The 20,363-nt window shown below is 40.9% G+C and overlaps 1 protein-coding gene across 1 annotated transcript in view; it reads left to right on the top strand.

The window, feature by feature from the left end:
- Positions 1–1,977: 1,977 nt before the first annotated feature.
- Positions 1,978–20,363, top strand: part of ncoa1 (nuclear receptor coactivator 1) — a 55,318-nt gene continuing 36,932 nt past the window's right edge. The window contains exons 1-2 of the mRNA XM_040124435.1: positions 1,978–2,151; positions 19,341–19,567. The gene's annotated coding sequence lies outside the window, so the exon portion shown is untranslated. The remainder of the gene's footprint in view (positions 2,152–19,340; positions 19,568–20,363) is intronic.

Below are 20,363 nucleotides of genomic sequence, written 5' to 3'. Positions count from 1 at the left end.
ACATGAAACAAAATTAGAGATGAGAGAAGAGTCTAATACATTAGACTGAGTTCCTACGTGACCTGCCTCCCTGGGCTAAGAGCAGTCGGTCCGCTTGAGAGTGTTACCGGGTCTCAGTCCCGGTTTTTAGTGTCAGTGCCGAAGCTGCCCGTGTGTGGATGGTGCCCTCAGGTTTTCCGAAGGGTTATCCTGCTTCTTCCAGCTTGCCACGGGGCTGGGCCCAGTGCTTGTCGGAAACTTAATTGGGCAAATTGAACTTAATTACGGGGAATTCGTACTTGCTCGTCTTTTAATAGTGACACACGGTAATCCTCCCCCAGTTCAAGGGGCAGAATAAACTGGTTTTCCATCTAGTGCCCAGCGTACGAAGAAGATCCGCGGTATGTTGAAAACGAGGGGCGGGAGTGTGCTGATGTTTCAGGTTGTGCAGACGCCCCGACGCCCCCCCTCCGTGTTGCAGACACTTCCGTCACCGATCACCGTAGACGGGCCGGGGGACGCCGGACCCGCTGGCCACGGGATCACACGCAGTCGCAGGACGTCCAGACTGAGAGAGGCACAAAACAGCCGGAGAGGCTGCAGGCACACGCTACGTGTGTGTCCGTGAGGCTGAGGCTGCAGACAACGTTAACGGTCACGACGAGACACGGAGCGACCAGAAAGAGACGCGCAAGGACGAAGGAGCAACGCCAAACACCAAGAGAGAGACACCAAACACCTGCAAACGACACAAACGATCTGTACATACCATGTGGCCACGCAATTGTGTTGCCCCGTAGTCGTTTTATGTCTCTTTATAGTTGTTTTAAGGGTTTGTGGTTGTTTTGTTTCTCTTTGTGGTTGTTTTGTGTCTCCATGGTCATTTTGTGTCTCTGTGCTTGTTTTGTGTCTCTCTCTGGTTGTTTCGTGTCATTTGTTGTTTCGTGTATTTGTGTTTGTTTCGTGTCTTTTTACAGTCGTTTCGTGTATCTGTGCTCGTTCTGTCTCTCTCTCTGGTCGTTTTGCGTCTGCTCGTAGTTGTTTGACTGACTTTATAACATGTATTACTAACGCCCGCTTCTCACGGGGGCTCTGGCTCGGGGCCCTCTGACCCCTCCGGGACCTTGGGCCCGTGCCGTGGGCCTGTTGAGTAATCCATCTACGCCGATTACGCCAATATCCCCCGGACACGCATGTGTTCACTTGCTGATTCGGTTATTTATTGTTACAGGCCTGACAACTGATGAATTAGAAGGAGAAGCGGGGTCCTGTTGGGGTTGCGTATGTGTGGGGCCCATACTTTTGTGCTTCGCCACTGAGTGCAACCAACACAGAGCCTACGCCATTTACACACACACACACACACACACACACACACACACACACACACACAAACGTCTCATCAATGGGCACAGACGTCTCGTTAATGACCTGTCCGTTATCAGCCATGTCTCCTGTATCGACACAGCAGAGGCTTCTGCCCGCTGCCCTCCCGGTGAACGCGCCCCGACGCTCCGCGTGCACGAGCAGCCCTGTTTGTTTGTGTTGAGAGATTGGAAATGGCGGAGAGCAGAGACCAAAGCGATAACTTGGGTTTGCAAACGCGAGTGCGCCGTCATTGAAACACGGAAACCACCCACAAGTGATCCTCGGAGTTACTTACGGTTTGCTACCGCCGATGGGATTTAAGTCGGACGCAGCGAAAAGGGATTTCTGGAACGAGGTTCGGAATTAGCAAGGTGGTTAGCTAGCTAAGCTAACCGTGCTAGCAGCTTGGCGTTAGCTAGCTTCAAGTCGTGTGTGATTTTAACCACGCAGGCTTGTTTGTCAACATAAGCTGACGTTAAATTGCCAGCGAGCCAGCTAACATACAACTTCTGCTCGGTTTCCAAGCTAACCTACTCGCGTTCATAACATGATCGCCGCAGCTGACCGCAAAATTATCAGTCCAAAGTAACAGTGGATAAAAAAAAAAAAAAAAAGTCAGACATCTGACTATCCTTGTCGCCAGCAAGCAGTTAGTTAAGCTGGTTAGCTGAGCAAGCTAACTGGCTTGTTTTACGCACAGTCCAAGCTGCCGTTTGCATGGGAATTAATCATCCAGCGTGACAACTTGCAGCCAGACCCCGTTGGCAGGATCGTGTTTAACAAGTTAAACGGACGACAAAGCAGGTAAGCCCACCGAGAGACACCCCCCCTCCTCCTCCTCCTCCTCCTCCCGCACCTCACGTAAGTGCATGACAGCATGTCATCCTGATAAACCGCGATTGAACTGGCCGCTGCAGCGGAGGGAGGATGTGCCGAGGGCCTCCAAACATGCCTGACTCATTGTTGATTTTTTTTTTTTTTTTTTTTTCTTTCCTTCCTTCCTTCTCGCGTAACGTTACTACAATTCACCGACACCACCTTCTCCAACCGAACGCACAACGTGCGGTTGCTCGGTGGGACATTTCGCTCCTCCGCCACCTGCGAAAAGGAGGCGATCGGGCTGTTCTTATGTAAGACGGTGTGTCTGCTCGGCCTCCAGGTGTCGCTGCAGGTCGCTCGGTTCAGTCTGCAACTTGCGCGCCGAACGCGAAAACTGAAAGGACATCTCGACCTCATGGCACACGACAAAAGTGCCTCGGATCCTTGTGCAACTCACGCAGCCGTGTACAAAAATGCTCAAAAGTACATCAAGAACACAATGTTACAGTTAGATATGTTGTTAGCAGTCAGTTAACATCAGATAATCAATGTAATGGACAAAAATTCCCCTTAATTGACCCTAAATTTCTCTTAATGGTACTTGCAGTGTCTTGGGGCCTGCTGCCTTAAAAGCTTTCAGCCCTTTGTGTAAAATTTGAAATTCAGTTGCCACAAACTTGTACTTGTAAGTGTAAATATAGTGGATTTGGTACAAAATGACGACTGTCAACAGCTTCGGCCAAGTGAGCGGATGAATTAGGGCTGCAGGCCGTGATTATTTCCATCATCGCTTGATCAGCAGGTTGTTGTTTTTTTTTAATTTTTCGATGCATCATTTAGCTTATGAAATGTCAAAACATTGTCAAAAAAATGCATCACCGTCATCCACCGAAACTTCGCCGAGCCGAATGTGACTTCTTCCGATTCCTTATATTGTTTGACCAAAAGTCCAGATACCCAAACATATTTAGTTTACAATGATATTTGACAAAGAAAAGCAAGAAATACTTCTAATTTGAGAAGCTGGAATCAGAATATTTTGCCCGTTTTCACTATTTTTGCTTGAAAAAATAATTTAATTGACTACTTTTCTGTCGATTGACTAATCGATTAACTGACTAATTGTTTCAGCTCTAGGATACATCTGTCATTCTTAAAAGTGCACGGTAGGAATCAGCACAAATTTTGCATTTTTAATGAACAGACACATGCGTGTTAAACTCTGATTTGGACTGATTTTTAAGACACCGCAGCGCTAACTGACACTAAAATCTAATGATTTGATCGCCTTTCACGTCTTTCAACTCCTCGCACAGTGCAGTCGACTGCTTTTTAAAGACACGTTCCAAAAGAGGCTTTATGCCCAAATCGAACAACATCTCAAATATTGTTACATTGAGATTTTCCGTTTGAGAAGGAGTGAAATAATTGTCCTCAAGTCTAAATGCTCACGTCAGAGAGGATTTACTGATTGTCATCCAAACAGGGAAAGTGTTTGGGGTGAGTAGAATCGAACGACAAAATAATTATGACCTACTCAATATGTTGCCCAGAAGAACATTATTCAAAAATAAAAATCTTGATTAGTATTGCAATAGTTTGGTTATAAAGGCTGAGTTTTCAGATCACTTTGAGATTTGAACTTTGTGTGTTAGAGACGTCAGAGCAGTTGGGTAAATGGGGAACATGAGTTCTGTCTCTGAAATGTAAACATAAATCCGTGACTATGAGGTTAAATCGGGTTTTGTGTGTCTTACACATGAATCTGTTTTCTGTAGAACAGAGGAGGAAGATACTTCAGATACCATTTTTAACATGTTAAAGTCTCCTTTTAGTTTTTCCATTGGCTGTGTTCTCACGCGTGGCGCAAGTCAATGCGGGGCAACGGCAACTCGAGACTGTTTTAGCTTATGTGAAATTAAGTCAAGTAAGTTTTATTCACGTACCCCAGTATCCCAAATCTGTCGCATTCGAACTAGTTAGCAGTGATTACCGGTGTTTAGTCGAGACCAATATTTTTTTCTTTTCCAAATCATTTAAGTTTAGTAATTCCTAGACACAGTTTCTATGACTGTAATTTTGTCACCCGCAGTCACCACATTAACACAACAGTAAGCTTTATGGAGTTGCTTACAAGTAACAGAAATCCCGTTTTATCACATTAAATACATAGTTAACTTCTTTAATTTAATTCTGTGTTTAACTTGTTTAATTATAAAAATTAATTATCTCCAGGCAGTTTGCAATTCATTACTTTGTTTTGCTTGACTGTGCTTGATGATACAAGTTTTTCTGTTTGTGTAGTATTGGTGTTGCAGACTTTGTAATGTTGTAAGTTAAAGCATTGTAGCTGGGCCTCTCAAGGCTAAGATGTTTCCCAGATAAGAGCCAGGATATTGAGTTTAGTGTGGGCCTCAGTTGTTCAGTTCAAAGTTTATGCCTCTGCTACACAGAGTGGAGTAAAAGCTGACTGTAAACAACTAAACAAAAACACTGTCATAAAAAAACTGAAATTAGTCGTTGTTTACATGTTTTCGCTTCTTCAGACTTCCAATAAAAAACAATATCTCATTAGTTTTGCCTTGTGGCGTATAAGTAAGATCAAACAATACATGCAAACACATGCAGTATATCATGTAAATGATGCACGCTCTTCTCCGAAAATGCAACTCAGATCTGGAGAAGAGATGAAGAACCCTTAACTAGATCTTGTCACTACGTGGTTACCTGTAAAGCGCTGTAGTTACCTTCACCTCTCCAGTCAGATGAGGGAGGAAAGAGTTGCCGCTTGACGATTTTAAACTTTATACTTCCCTCATCGGAGTATAATCCTATGTGTTTAATATTCATTCTATTGCGAGCAATTGAAAAACGGCATTTCCATCATTAGCACTACACACAAGCTGTTAAGCCTACCTAAGGATGAGCCACATTTGAGGCAAATTGTTGGGAGTGGGAGCCCTCCTCCTCCCGGCTAAGCTCTGTGTCTGTATGGAGAATGAGCAGCCATTTTAGCACTCAGCACAGCTGCAGCCTGCCTGCCACTATCACAGCATTCTTCTGCTGGAGCTGTAGTAGGTGTTCATGCTGTTTGTTTTGAACCCCCCGGGACACCTGCAGCCAACCTGTGAAAATGCTACTCTGATGCTTTTACTTGGGGTCGGAAAAGAGAGTCCAGCACACACTGAATACTGATGAATGTTGTCTGTGGTAGCAGATGGATCGGTGAGGGGTCACCTACAACACTGGTTTGCAACTTTTTTGGGACGACAGCACTTGAATGTCTCAGTGTATGAGGTTGTCAGGGTTCGCCTGGTAGTACTGTCATACAGCTGTAAGTCTATTTTTGATAGTGGCACAAAGTTTAATATTTGTCATACCATTTCATTATCAAAACTTGAGAAATCCTGAATCAGTGTCTCAGAATCAGCATCCTGCGCTTTAGTTTTTAGTCACTTAAACCTTTTTTTTTTTAATCTTTTTGAGTATTTTGGTAATGTTTGTCTTCATCTTCTTTCCACATAAATATTAATAGATCCCTTCTTTTGTGCATACTGTCAGCCTCTTTTTGATGGACGATTAATTCCAGTGCCCTGTGAGCTGTTTGATTGCCACGTCTTTACTCGGTTGTCCCTGTAGAGATTTGTTTAGCCTGGTGTTCAGCTTGAGGCCAAATTGAAGCGGCTGACACCTTCTTTTTAAAATCCAAATTAAGATCACTGTCAACATTGGGATGCAACATGCTGCCTCAACCACATTGGCAATGGTGGAACAGTGAATTAAGTGGTGAAAGTTCAAAATTTTTACTACTTAATTTAAATAAGCACAACCTTTAATTTTTAGCCCTTAATTTAAGAGCTTTTGTGTTAATGGCTGTTACCACCCAGGACTGCAGGCTTTGTAGACTGTGGTGGAGTCCCAGTGTAGCCTAGTTAATGCCTCAGATTCATAAATTAGTGGTACAGAGGTCAGCTGCTCACTTGAAATCAGCACTCTTAAGTGAATTCTCCAGTGGGTTTTTTAGCCAGGGATGGCAATTTTGGTCGGTCCACAACGTTGTTGCAGACTGAAATAACTATTAGGTGGATTGCCATGGAAATTTGGTACAAATACTCATGGTGCCCAGATGATGTATCCTAATGACGTCGGTGAGCCCACGTGAACTCTTTAGTCCTGCTAGAAGACTCTGGAGGAAACTGCAAGGCAAAGTGAGGTCAGGTGTACAAGATAGGTGGGGCTTCGTTGAATGGACCGGTCGTAGAGTTGGACTAGCAGAGCTTCTCACGCAGGCCCATCACAGAAGTGAAATGCACAGTACAGGGCGACGTGTGTTGCTGAAATCACAAGTCACGTGGCGTACATTAATGTCTGCGATAGTGTCTTTTTGGTTACTACCACATGGGGCGCCAAAGTTGGAAATTTGAAAATTCTACACGTAGCGGCTTGAAATATCTAATTCAGTATTTTACTGAAGAATCTAAATAGTAGATCCTGACTGATACTGGCTATTGAGGCCAGTACAGATACTGATATTTGTTTTTGTTTTTTTAAATCTCACGACGATATATATCCGCTGTACTTTTTTTCTTTACTTAAGCACTTTATAAGGAAATTTGGTTACTGTGACCGAGATGTGCACAGAGTGGGGCATTTTACAGTTGAAAAATAAACTTGTAAGTACTCTCTCTCCAAATTAAATCAAACCTGTGTTTGACGCTTCGGCCACACCACTTACCTCACCTGTGCATGAGGGCTACCTTACTGAACTGCTGCGGCTCGCACGTGTGTGTGTGTGTGTGTGTGTGTGTGTGTGTGTGTGTGTGTGTGTGTGTGTGTGTGTGTGTGTGTGTGTGTGTGTGTGTGTGTGTGTGTGTGTGTGTGTGTGTGTGTGTGTGTGTCCACACCGCCAGCATTGCTGCTGCGCCGCTGCTACTGCCAGTGCTATCTTTCCACATTGCGTTTTCCTTTGATAATGGCCATCAATAATAGAATGTTTGATTTCATTTCATTATGAATTTTTTTCACATACAGACAGAAAAAGGGAGAGTGAGAGCGCACTGTAAAACTGCTGCCCTTCACCTAACAGTTATGTAATATTCTTTCACTTATTGACATAATTATAGCTTACTCTGCTATCACTATATTGTAGACATGTAGTCACTTTGTCCTTTAATAACATGCAATTTCTAAAATGGTTTAAAAAATATTTATAATTTTTTTTTGTCTGTGACATATACAGATATAGCGTAGACACTGAAACTATAGTGAACAGTGTCAGTGATGTAATGTTGCTGCTATGATGTCAATATGACTATCAACAGATCTTTTCCCTGCCTAATTTAGCTGAGAACCGCGTGGGTCATGTGTTTAAAAAACAAAAACAAAACAAAAATAAACGGGGGAGTCGCTGAAACTCTAGATGATGCGCCGCTGCAGCGTGGCTCGTGCCGCTCCTCAGACACACACCTCACGCAGGCCTTGTGGCTGCTCCCACCTGTTTAAATGGGTGCCGAAATGCAAAGCACGAGGTCCTGCGACTTGCTCACACAGGAGAGGTAACCAGTGTGGCATGGGCCTGAGGCATTTCTGGTACTGTCATTTCTTGCTTCGCTCATCGGCAAGCATTAACACACACACACGCGCGCGCGCGCACGGGCACACAGATGTTGGCCCTGGTCACTTTTGGGGACATTACATCGACTTGCATTGATTTCCTAGAGACTTACCTTAACTCTAACCATAACTAGTACTTGCCATACCCTAACTCTCACCCTAACCTTCACTACTGAGCCAAAAATCTGCTGTTTTACCAATTGGCAGGAACAAACACAAACAAACAAATGTGTGTGTGTGTGTGTGTATATATATATATATGTATATATATATATATATATATATATATATATATATAGATATAGATATATATAGATATATATATATATATAGATATATATAGATATATATATATATATATAGATATATATAGATATAGATATATATATATATATATATATAGATATACATAGATATATATATATATATAGATATAAATATAGATAGAGATATAGAGAGATAGATACATGTATGTGTATATACGTATGTGGATGTATGTGTATATATATCAATATGTATGTATGTGTATATGTATGTTTATATGTACGTGAGTGTAGACGTGTTTGTATGTGTGTATATATGTGCGTATGTGTACGTGTGTATGTATATATGTATGTATGTGTATGGATGTATGTATGTGTATGTATGTGTATGTGTGTGTGTGTGTGTGTGTGTGTATGTTTATATATATTTATATGTGTGTATATATACGATAAAATTGGCCAATATATCAGCCCACTCAATTTCTCGATTTAGATCTACAAAATAGCATTGAAATTTAACTCTTCCTGACGTAATTGCCTGACCTTAAACACAGTCTTTCCATGTGCTGACCACATCAAAAAAAAAAACCCCAAAAAACACAGAATCTTCATTAAACTGATTCAGTACTGGCTGTATGCTTGCTTTTATATACAGTATATGTTTTAGATTTTTATATATACAGTATCTTCTCTGTGCTAGAAAGTAGTGGTGAGTGAATGGTATTACTTTTTTGGCAGGTGAGGCATACCATAATCTGGAGTTAATTTCATCGAGCCCCATCTTGTGGTTTCTTGTTTGTTTACTTAAGGGATATGAAGGACAATCATCTTTTTGGATGCAGTTTTCCTTTAATCAAGGTGTGATGTCTACATTTCTGGTGTAGTTTTAGAATGCAGTGTGGGGGCCTTGGTTTACATAGTCCTGGCAGATGATTGTTATCACAAATCAGAGCGTGTAGATAAACTGTTTTTTCGGATCATCTTTGATATTATGCAAAGGGACGTGCGAGAGCTCTCGTTTCTGCAAAGTTGAAACAGATTGGCTCTCGCCGTAGCCTGCGCGGCAATGGGCTGTTGTACGCTGCGGTTTGTCCCTCAACTCTGGTGCTCTGACTCAGTGCGAGACAGTGACAGACACACACACGTACATGAATACTGTCTTCAGCTGCTGTCAGCGAGCTGAATGCGGGAAAGAAGAGAAGAGCGGCGCTACTTCGACTCCACGCTGCCTTCCTGCTTTTAGAGCGATGGCCTACATTCTCGCCTGGAAAAAAAAAAAAAAAAAAAAAAAAAAGGCTTGTGCAGCAGACTGTGTGAATTTGTGAGGGTTGGGAGGAAATGGAGGGAAGGAGAAAGGTAAAGGCAAAGAATGAGAGAAACAGAAAGACTGCGTACAGAAGAAATTGATAGAGCAAGCGAGGAAAAAAAAGAGCATGGAGATTAGTTGTGGTGGTGGTGTGAGTGAGTTAACAGTCAAGCCCGATAGCCCAATTTTTCGAGGTCAGGCAACAATAAGAAGCCTCACACAATAGTTTTTACTTTCCAGTGTGGATTTGAGTTGGTGCTTTTTAATGAAAAATGTGTTTACCAGAATGATAATACCGGGAATAGAGAAAGCGATAAAGAGGTGTAGAGAACTTTTTTAGCAGGTACATTATTCTCTGCCGTTGCGACTGGGTGTGTGCCTTTGGCCTGGCAACGCTGTCAAGTGAATTAGAGGAAGTTTAACAGTTGTGTGTATCTCACCTTAGATGTGAAGCGAACAGTGTGTAATGAACTAAAGGTGGCGTGAACACGTTTTGTGAATCGGAGCGTAAAGGTCTCATTGGGCCGGGATATTGAATGGGTGGATAGCTAGAGACTTACAAAGTTTCACTGACATGTTGCCGTACAAGTTGCAGTCAGCATTTCCTTTTTTTTGGGGGGGGTATTTGTTATTTCTGTACCTAAAAATGCTGCAACTTGGCATCACAATAACCATATTGTTGTTTTTATGGTATCACTTTTATTGCTAAACCCATGAAGCAGTTGAATGGCATTAGGTCTCCTGTATACACAGGTTTGAGATTGAATGTTTGAGGAATCTCAAAGGCTGTCGCATGTGGCATTGGGTGCAAATGGCAGTATGTTTACTATGGCTGTAAGTGGCTTCCATTTCAGTGGGAAGTGTATTTCGAAGAGCTTGCCGTTACCTTACACACTTGTAATAAGTGGGACAGTGGGAATGCATTTGAAGCTGTACAGTGTGCAAACAAACATCAAAGTCTTGGGTAGACTCTTGTGCATTCAGGGATTCCTTTGGAAATTGCATGAACTTCATTAGTCTTTGCATCACAATTGATTCATCTACCCAAGGTGGAAATAATAATATATACGGCAGGTAAACTGGAAATACAACCAAGCCCACACATTAAAAACTCAACTAATTACCATTATTACTTTGACCATAACCAGTGTCATATGACTGTGGGAGAGGTTTTGACAAGGTCTGACCAGAGCCCTGCTCCCATTGTGGCCGGCCAAGCCCAGTGCCAGGCGCCTTTTTAGTCACAAACGTGCATGGTCTTTCACTTTCATGTTTCACGTATACTGGCCACTTCAGACTCGCCACTGGCTCTGGGCTAAGGGATTTATGATGCAAGGTCAACTTGTGGAGATGTAAGTGAGTGCAGGCTACGGTGAGAACAGTACCAAGGGGACTGAAACGCTGTCTTTTAATCAGCATCATGATAAACTTCGGTGCTAGTGAATAGTGGGTGTAAGTGCCTTGCCTTGCTTGGGAGTCGCAGGAAAAGCAACCTGATTTATTGCACAGTAGCGTGGTTGCTAAGCGGTATACCTAAAGCATCGGTGATGTCTAGACTGTGGCAACTTACAGAGGGAAACAGAGCATTAAGAGGAAAGGAAGTGGTCATTTTGTGTGTAGGGTAATGCGGCGCAAATAACTTCTTTTTGTGGTTCAACTGCTGGCTGTAAGCTGTGGCCATTTTACATGCCACAGGTGTTTTCATACTATTATTGTGGTGGTTTGCTTTGGTTTTTGTAGCTTTCTATTCACTCACGGTATTGCAAACAAAACAGACAACACAGTTCTGTTGGGTTTTTTTGTTTGTTTGTTTTTTTTTTTGAAGAAATGTTTCCAGAATTGCCAGTTGTATCACTGGCTCTGGTTTTCCCAGCCGTTTTCTTTGGACTGCCTAAGCTGAGTTGAAACTTAAAAGAAAAACCAAGGATAACACTTCACAGGCACAAAGAGCTGCAGGAGATTGGGAATAGTAGAACGCGGTTGTCAGAAAGCATGTGGATGCGGAGACTAGCATGTGAGGGGTTATTTAAATTTAATGGTTGACCCTTTCTGATGTCAGTACTGTATGCTGTTAACATGTTGCAAACTGAATATTTTATATTGTGCAGCTGCTTTACGGGAAGAGTTTATTAGCAACAGTTATTGATTTTTACTGTGAGGAAGCTGATTTGCTTGGTTGACATGATTATCCAATAAACATCATATGATTTGTTGTCAGGTTAGGGACAGTAAAGATGCTTTGTAGCCATGCACTGTTGTTCTATCTGTTGGTCAGTCATCCACTTTGGTTCCGTCTGAAATATCTCAACAACTATTGGATGGATTTCCGCTGAACAGGGTACAGACATTCACGGTTCCCGGACGATATATCCTTATGACTGTGGCAAATATACAGACAAGACGTTCATGTTCCCCACGGATGAATGGTAATAACTCTGGTGACCCCTTAACCTTTCTGCCATCTAGCGCCATCACTAGGTCAAACTATAAATGTATCCAGTGATACAGTTTATGACAAAATACCTGCAAACATCATGACATTCCCAGCATCCTCAGCTTAAATGGTTAGTACTGATTGGCAAATGTTATTATGCTAACGCTCTAAACTAAGATGGTGACCATGGTAAACATTGTACCTGCTGAATATCCGCATGTTAGCATTGTTATCACGAGCTCATAGCACTGCCGTGACACTGGCCTGGCTGTAGACTCTTTGTCTTAGTCCTTCTCTGATCATTCAAGTCTAACCGACCTCTTCATCGTTCCGTCATCCTCTTTTCCTGTTTAAAAAGGAATCCCGCCGAATAAGAGATGAAGCATCTTACCCAGAGAGCAAAGAGAGTGTATTAAAATGAAAATTTGAACTAAAGTGTTCAAATAGTATATGCAGTTGTGCAAGGGGTAGTGGTGCTGTGTTGCATACTTACCATGTAATTCATGCATGTAGTTTCATACATGTTAGTTGTTGTTAGTTTTAATTATGCAGTACATCCTCTTTTATGTCATACTGAGATCTGAGGTACATTATAGGTCAGTAATAATTGTTAGGTCTGTGTTTGTATCTCACTTGTAGCTCCTTGAAGTAATTTGACTTCGTGCCCCATATTTAACCGGTAGTCTAAAGCATCTCATCTTCCCACTGATAATAGCCCAAGAAACGTCCGTCCAGCCTCTCTTACTGTCCCACCTTCCTTTTACTTTGTCCTGCTTGTTCAATTCGGCTGAAATACAACTCACTGAGGTGTGGTTTTCATCTCAGGTCGGCCTGCCAGTACCACAACTTTTTGGCTGCACCTGATTTGTAAATATGTGTAAAGGAAAAACAGGTTTGGTGACAACACCAGCGATGACTGCAGTGAGTTACTACTCAAAACCCAACCATGCTACTGTCTACTCACAAGAAAGCACCTTACTGTGTGGAATCAGGTTAAGGAAAGATACCACATTTACATCTGCTGCAGTGGTCTGTTTAGTGCAAAACCCCAGTTTACAGACAGACGGTGAGTAATTTCTCTGCTTCCTCCTACCATTTTTTTGACCAAACCTTGATTTTAAGCGTCTTGCAAATGAATCCGTTATGTAAGAAGCTGCCTAATGACACGATGCAGCCTTTGAATGTTTTTGTTTGTCTGTTTTTTTTAATGATCTGGACATTTTAACCCAGAAGGAGAAAACACAATTTTCGTGTATTTCTTTACATGTATTTGATTTTTATATATAGCCTACATTCCAGCCTTGGATATTAGCTTTTTTTTTTTTTTCTTTTCTTTTTTTTTTTGTTACTGCAAAGTTTCAGTTTTAATGTTTTTCTGGATTCAGGTGTTTTGTTTTTTTGTTTTTTTTATATGAGAGAGTGCAGCAGTGAATATTTACAAATGCAAACATGTAAAAAAAAAAAAAAAAACACCTGTGAAGAACCTGGTTAGGCATGTAATTGACCAAATTTGTCCAGCTCCGAAAACTCCCTTTTGTTGTTGAATGTCTTCTTATCTGCACCATTGGCTGTTTCTTAGCGTGTCCAGCTGTATTTATTTTGGTTGATGGCAGTGAAACAGACTTGGCTGGAGTCAACAGTGTCAGCTACCTATGTTCCTGTTGTATGTCAAGAGGTTTGCCATGCAGGGGTGAGGGATTATGATGTGTGGAATTAAGATAAACAGGATGTAAAATTCTTTTGTTTTGTTAATTATTTTACTGGAAACAAACTACTGTTGTGTGCTTACAATACATTCTGTCCGTTCCAGCGCCAGTGCTGAGCGGGGAAGTATCCCTCAGATGTTCACTTCAACATTAAATTTAGAGCTGCAACAAACACGGTCTAAAACCCAATGGTGTTAAGTTTACTATCATGTTTGACAAAGACGACCATCAAATCCTCACATCTGAGAAGCTGGTACTGCAAATGTTTGGCATTTTCCAAATGATTAGTTACCAGTTAGTTTTCTGTCGACTGCTCAGCTCATCCATTAATTGACTTAAATGTTTTAACTAATTTTGGATCTTAACAACACAGCTTAATTAACCTTCTAAAACACTACAATAAAAACTTGCAAAAAGTCTAAAACAAATGTTAGTACACTCAATGTAATGCCTATTACTACCACTCCCTCAGGAAAGTTTTACTCTTTTTTTAAATGTGTTAGATAACGGCAATCTCAACAGCTAAGGCTAAGAAAAGTAAAATTGGTGTCAATTAACTGCATCCCTCATTGACGGATGACTGTGGGTTTGTTTTTTAAAAACAAACAGACAGTGACTGTTTGTGTTCGCACACTTAGTGTTTGAGCGTGTTTCCTGAACATCCAGTGTCAAGTGCCATGTTTACACAAACAAAGATAAGGCACTATCCACTGAATGAGCTGTAACAAGGAAACTGCCGTCATTACGTGACGCACAGAACTGTAAGTATTGAACTTTTCAGCCGTAGTTAGCCAGCTAGTGAGCCATGACATGACCGAGTGCTGTCATGTTTAGAAAACATCACCTGAATTGTAGCATTATTTACAGTTCTCAGCTAACACAAACAGTTTGCAAGATGATTGGGGAAAAAGATCTCACACTTCCTCAAGTGGTGCTTTTACACAGGATTGCCGTATTATTTTAAGGGAAAAAGTCAATGCAGGTTGAGCCAAGGACGTCACAGACATCTCTGTACTTTGTGGTTGATCTGTAGTACAGGTCTACGGTTCTTTTCTAACATTTGTATAATTTTAGTGACTAATGTCTTAGTTGTTTTTTTTTTAATGCAAACAGCCGCTACAGTATTATTTAGTACTAATCTGTTAAAATCTTAATAAAAACAGATCAACTCTTATTTAAGATACTGCCCAAATTTCAGATTTTTTTTTTTTTTTTTTTGAAAGGGAAGGCTCCATGGTATTCCACTGCTGTGGTTCCCAAACTACTTCTGCAGCTCTTTTATATACACTCAGTTGGCAGTTTATTAGGTACACCTAGCTAAAACTAATGCAGTTAAACAGAACAGTCCTGCAATAATGGGGTTATAATGTTAAGTTTTATTGAAACAGTTTCAGCAGTGTTGATTCAACTCTATGGTAATTTTTTTGGGGTTGCAATTACATCCTCCAAATTATCGTACAGTTGAGTCAACACCTCTCCAAAACAATTTCAATAAAAACTGAACAGTGAAAGGAGGATTTATTGTAGGACTTTTGTATTAGACTGTATTAGTTTTAGCTAGGTGTACCTAATAAACTGCTAATTAAGTTGCCATCGGTAACTGAGGCAAGGATATAAAATTCAGTGGGTAATGTTTCAGACAAGGGGTCTCCTTCTTGAATTTTAGTAGTATTTATTGGCCAGTCTCGGTCTAATGCTATAAACAAACAACAGGTGATCCAATCCGTTTTTTGTGTAGGTGTGAATGTCATTGTTTCATTGTCAGGAGTCCCAATTATATTCCGAGTACTATGACGTGATGCAGTTATTTGCATGCATAAAGTGCACTTCTGATTTGATCATTTAAAAAAGCCAAGACCTCTGACTTTGGGCTCCTTAATTGACTTTTTTAACAATAGCGTGCTGGTACAGTAAAAGGCAGCTGACCTTTCCACATCTGCACCATTTGTGACGTGGACCTTGTCCTTGTACTTACTCTGATAGATGAGGTATAAAGACTGTCACACTGTTCCAAAACAAGTCAGTGTTGACTGGACTGCTCAAGCCGAGACTATACTTGGACCAAAGCAGGCGAAGGACAGATGGCGCTTCCTCTAGAGCTTTATGAAATCAAGTACAGTGTGAAATGCATGCTTTATATTCTTTAATAAAATAGTGTGATTGAATTAATGTACAGAGGGAGATTTTCTTTAGCGAGGTGGTTTCTCCGTTCAGAGTCATAAGTGCATATGTCTACGCTTGCACTAATGTTGATCCAAACTATTCCCCTTAATACGTCTGTGCCTTCAGAGAAAAGGACGTGTTACTTTTCAAACACGTTGCTTGATTGCAAGAGGGCCGAAAATGAGGTGGAGGTGAAGGGCAGGCGTTTGAGGCTGTACTGGTAGTAGCTTTCAATATGTATATTCAGAATACACATGTCTGCTGGGTCTCGTCACCATCCAGCTGTGAGAAAGTTGGCACTGCTTTTCTTGAGCACACGTCCACGTCTGGAGTGAGTCCCGACCGCGTTAAATATGCTTGATATTTGTGCAGGGATGACTGACTGATTTTGACACTCTGGCTGATGAAATGTCAGCATTGCATGCCACCAGCACCTGGAATCTCAGTGTTCTCACTCCCTGAGTGTAAAAGATTCAGCTGTTATTTTTAATTTAGTACAGTGAGTAACCGGGATGAAGTGAGGACCAAAGTAACTTAAAGTTCGGTCTCTGGTTTTACTTTTCAACCCGCTCACTCTCTCCATTGTGCTCTTCTTTGCTTTTTCTCTGTTTTTGTCTTTTTCTTACCCTTATTATTATTTATTTATTATTATTTTTTTTAAACAATTTCTATCCCTAGTTTTTACCAGGTTCCGATTCATCAGATTCTTCTTCGTGTGTTGTGTAGGGGTTAAAAAAGAAGGAGCTCAATGCGAATCAAGTCATCTTTCAGTCTGCCTACTGTTCTGGTGACAAGGTGTAATTTATACATAGCAAATTTAGTCTGATAAAATCCAAGGAAACCAGTTATTGAAAAACCTGACAGAGACCATATATCAGACAGGCCACTACTCACAAAGCTTTTGACCTGCGGGTTTTTTTTGACAATTTCATGACCAGATGCAACAGCAAAAACCGAGGTGCCCTGGCTGCCCCGTTAAGAAAGGGACTGGATTAGGAGGAATATATGATCATTTGCTGTGTTTGGGGCTGGCAACAATCATTTTCTATGAAAATGCTTTGGTAAACACTTTTCACTTTGTGACGCGTTGTTTCCCACACGACAAGGAAACTGATTTTAGCGTCGAAAATCAGCGCACTTCCCCTTTTTTATGTAGAGCCATGATGCAGCAATGATTTTGGCTGCGGATTGATTCAGCACTGCTTTGATATGTACAGTCTGCTTCACCACCAGGAAAATCACTTTCGTGTATAGCTCTTATGTGTTCCACTTTCAGCAGAGACTGGGTGACTGATCTACATGTTGCACGGGGTCAACTATGTGTCAGCTGAACAGATGGAAACTGATGGAGAGGACTGTGGAGGATCCCAACCAGCCAGGGACATAGATCCAGATGGATATTTACAACCAGCTAGTAATGACAAGACCTCAGACTCTTCCAAACATGAGGTTGATGACAATGATGATGATTTGTAAGGAGACCAGGGAACAATGTGTTACAGTGTTAGCATTTTTATGTTTGCAAGTCTTCAATTTCACATTTTATTGTCATAAATATATGAACTACAGGAAGCTATAAAATACTGTTATTGTGCTAAGGCCCTCTCAAAGTGCGTTGTTATTTTCCTGCTAGTGAGGCAGACTGTTAACATGATGGAGTATGAGGCCCCTTTGTCTTCAGCGCAGTTGCGTGTACATGTCATGACCTAACACTTGGCAGTGCTTTTTTTTGATTGGACTAAACCCTCGGTTGTTGGCACAATGCTGGAGCCACATTTACCTCTCCTGCTAGACGACATAGCTCGTTGGCAACAACACTTGACATGGGTGCTGAGTCATGCATCATATTCATGTATTTAGTTGTTACGTCTCTTGTTTTTCCCATAGGGAGTTCTAGAATTAGTCGATTAATGGATTAGTGGATTAACAGAAAACAAGGCTTAGTCATTTTTTAAGCAATTATTCCAAACATTTTCATATTAAAAGCGAATGAAATGTGATGATTTGATGCTTTTCTTTGTCACGATTGATTTTTTTGATTTTTGACTGCTGGTCAATGATGAATATATCATCTTGGGCTTTGGGAAATTACCGTAGGTCAATTTCAAGATTTTCTCACAATTTATAGAAAAATCAATTAATTTATTTAATCGAGAAAATAATACAGATTAATTAATAATGAAAGTGATGGCTGTGTGATATATCGAATGAATGTGATGCCTTCAAATTTGAATTTTTGCACAATCAGTAGAATATACACAGCGTTAAAACTGAGTTATAACAACTTGCATAAATAGGCTACTTTTAGTCAAAAAGTAATCTAAATGATAGCTGGCTACATTAGTATTAAGGCTACATTGTATAAAGTCACGACAGTCCCATGAACTGCGATGTGGATTGTCACTGCTATACGTGCACCTGCTTTAGTTGACAGGACTTTTGTGACTCGGGTGTCTCTGGCTATCTCGCAGCGAATTCAACGGTTGCATCTGTGGGAGGGAAAAACTGAAGAAAAAAAAAAAGACTGTGGACACTAATGTGCATTTTCGCTTTGTGTTTGTTGACGAGGTGTCATGATTATGAGACAAGAAGCCGCGTACGTCGACAGGACGTTGTAGATTCCACGTTGTTCAGTCTGTCGCTACCTGCCGGGTGTCGAACTAGCCAACTGTCTGCAGATGTCAGGCGGATATCTCGTCAAAAAACACAAACATCAGGAGCAGTAGAGTCAACTTTTCTGCTCTGTGTTTGCTGAAGCTGATCGTTAAAGTGGATGTCTGTGCTCTTCTTATTTGAAGCATCTAACACTGACAGTGTATAGCTGTGTGAGGTTACCTGTATTTTTCTGAATCCGCATAAAAATGACAGCCCTGCAGTTGGACCAGGTCTTTTGTTATTATTCAACTGTATTGCACATGAAATCCTTTTTTCAACAAAAACTTAAAGCATCTCCTGGTGTGAAAATTTTCCTGCCTTTCTTTTTTTTTATCTTTGCAAAATGAATATCTTTTGGTTTTCTTTTTTTCTTTTTTTTTTTTGAATCATTGGTCTGACAAAACAAGATATTTAAAGACATGACCTTCAGCTCTTGGAAACTATGATGGACATTTGTCACAATTTTCTGACAACCTGAAGACTGAACAGTAAATCAGTCAGTCAAGAAAATAACCAGCAGATTACTCAATAATTGAAATAGTCATTAGTTGCGGTCCTAGTTTCAATCACGTTTCAGTCTTGCTGCGTTTTACAGGGGGAAAAAAATCTACTAAAATCATGATTCAACTCCAAGCTTGAAAAAAAATCAAGATTTTATTGTTTGGACAGAGGGTGTAGATTAAAAAAAAAAAGGGTGAGAAATCGCCATATAGTGAGCAAGTGAGGGATCAGAGGCCTCCTCCTTATAATATAACTTTCATATTGTTTTTAGTCCAGATCTAGTAAATACGGTGAATAGGGACCGACTTGACTGGCATTTTTACGGGGAACTTTGGCAGCTGAAAGCACAGCATCACTTAATGTGCAACATTATAGAGCTTGTGTTCACTTAATCAAAAAGAGGTGTTTTCTGGTTTGCAGATCTCGTGATAATTGATGACTGACCATAATTAATACTATACCATATGAAAAATCTACTGCATGCCATTCTGACTGTTTTATTTCTTACCTCCTTTCTCTGTTCTCTTTTGCAGTCAGAGGCCAACAGGCTTCTCCCTGCACCTGGGATGGTGCTGTGTGACAGAGTGGCCGTGGAGCCATAACCCCACCACCACCACCGCTCCATCATCTCGACTCTAAGCTGTTTGCCCACCACTGATCTCAATCCCCAGTCTCCCCTCCCTCCCTTTAGCTTTGCTCTGAGCCCTGGACAAGGCCACCACAGCCGCCACATGACTCACCCACTGGAGCCCTAGATCAAGTAGGTACAGAATGGCTAATCAGCGTTGTGTACTCTGTTTGAGTGCTGCAGTATGTCTCATTTTAAGCCACAGGTGAACGCAGCGTTGCAGCTCAGGGCCCATTGTGCTTGTTGTCTCGTAAAACCTAAGTAACAGTGTTTATTATTCAGCATTGATTCCTAGTGAATATTCGTAGAATATTCTGTCATGTTTTTTTAATTTACATTATTGATGGAAAATGCATGTTTTATTTATTGTTTCAGTGTGTACATTGAGCTTCTAACTAAGGCTTAAGGCCATGTTTGTAGGATGGCAGTTGTAGAGGTGAACAGAGGTCAGTGTTCAACATTCAGAGAAGTACAGCAGGACATAGGAGCTGTTACTTTGCTTAACCGTTTAGAAGTAGTTTTCAGAAGTGTCTGCTAGTAGCAAACCTTAGACTGAGCGCATCCACCACTGTGCATGGGCGTCTTTTTACAATGTTTATAATAGCTATCTGAAAAGTATCCAGATCACTTTACTTTTTTCACATTTTGTTGTATTAAAGACATCATTTAAGTTTCCTTCCTTTTTGTTATCTTTTTTTGCCCTCATTCTTTGCAAAGAAATCTAATCCAAAATGAAGATCTAATTCAAAATGCAACTTGTAAGAGTTATTAAGATAATAAAACTGGTTTTAAAACAGACGAGGCGTGAGTAAACAACTCTATGGAAAAGTCAGAAGTGCCGTCATAATTGAAACGTCCGTATAACTGTTAAATTGTATTTCTTTGCAGAGCAAATGAGAATTGTTTAGAAGATCTACAGTTAAAAAAA

Source organism: Xiphias gladius, chromosome 4, assembly GCF_016859285.1.
Source record: "Xiphias gladius isolate SHS-SW01 ecotype Sanya breed wild chromosome 4, ASM1685928v1, whole genome shotgun sequence".
Taxonomy (NCBI): domain Eukaryota; kingdom Metazoa; phylum Chordata; class Actinopteri; order Istiophoriformes; family Xiphiidae; genus Xiphias; species Xiphias gladius.
This window is presented reverse-complemented; position numbering and strand designations above follow the sequence as displayed.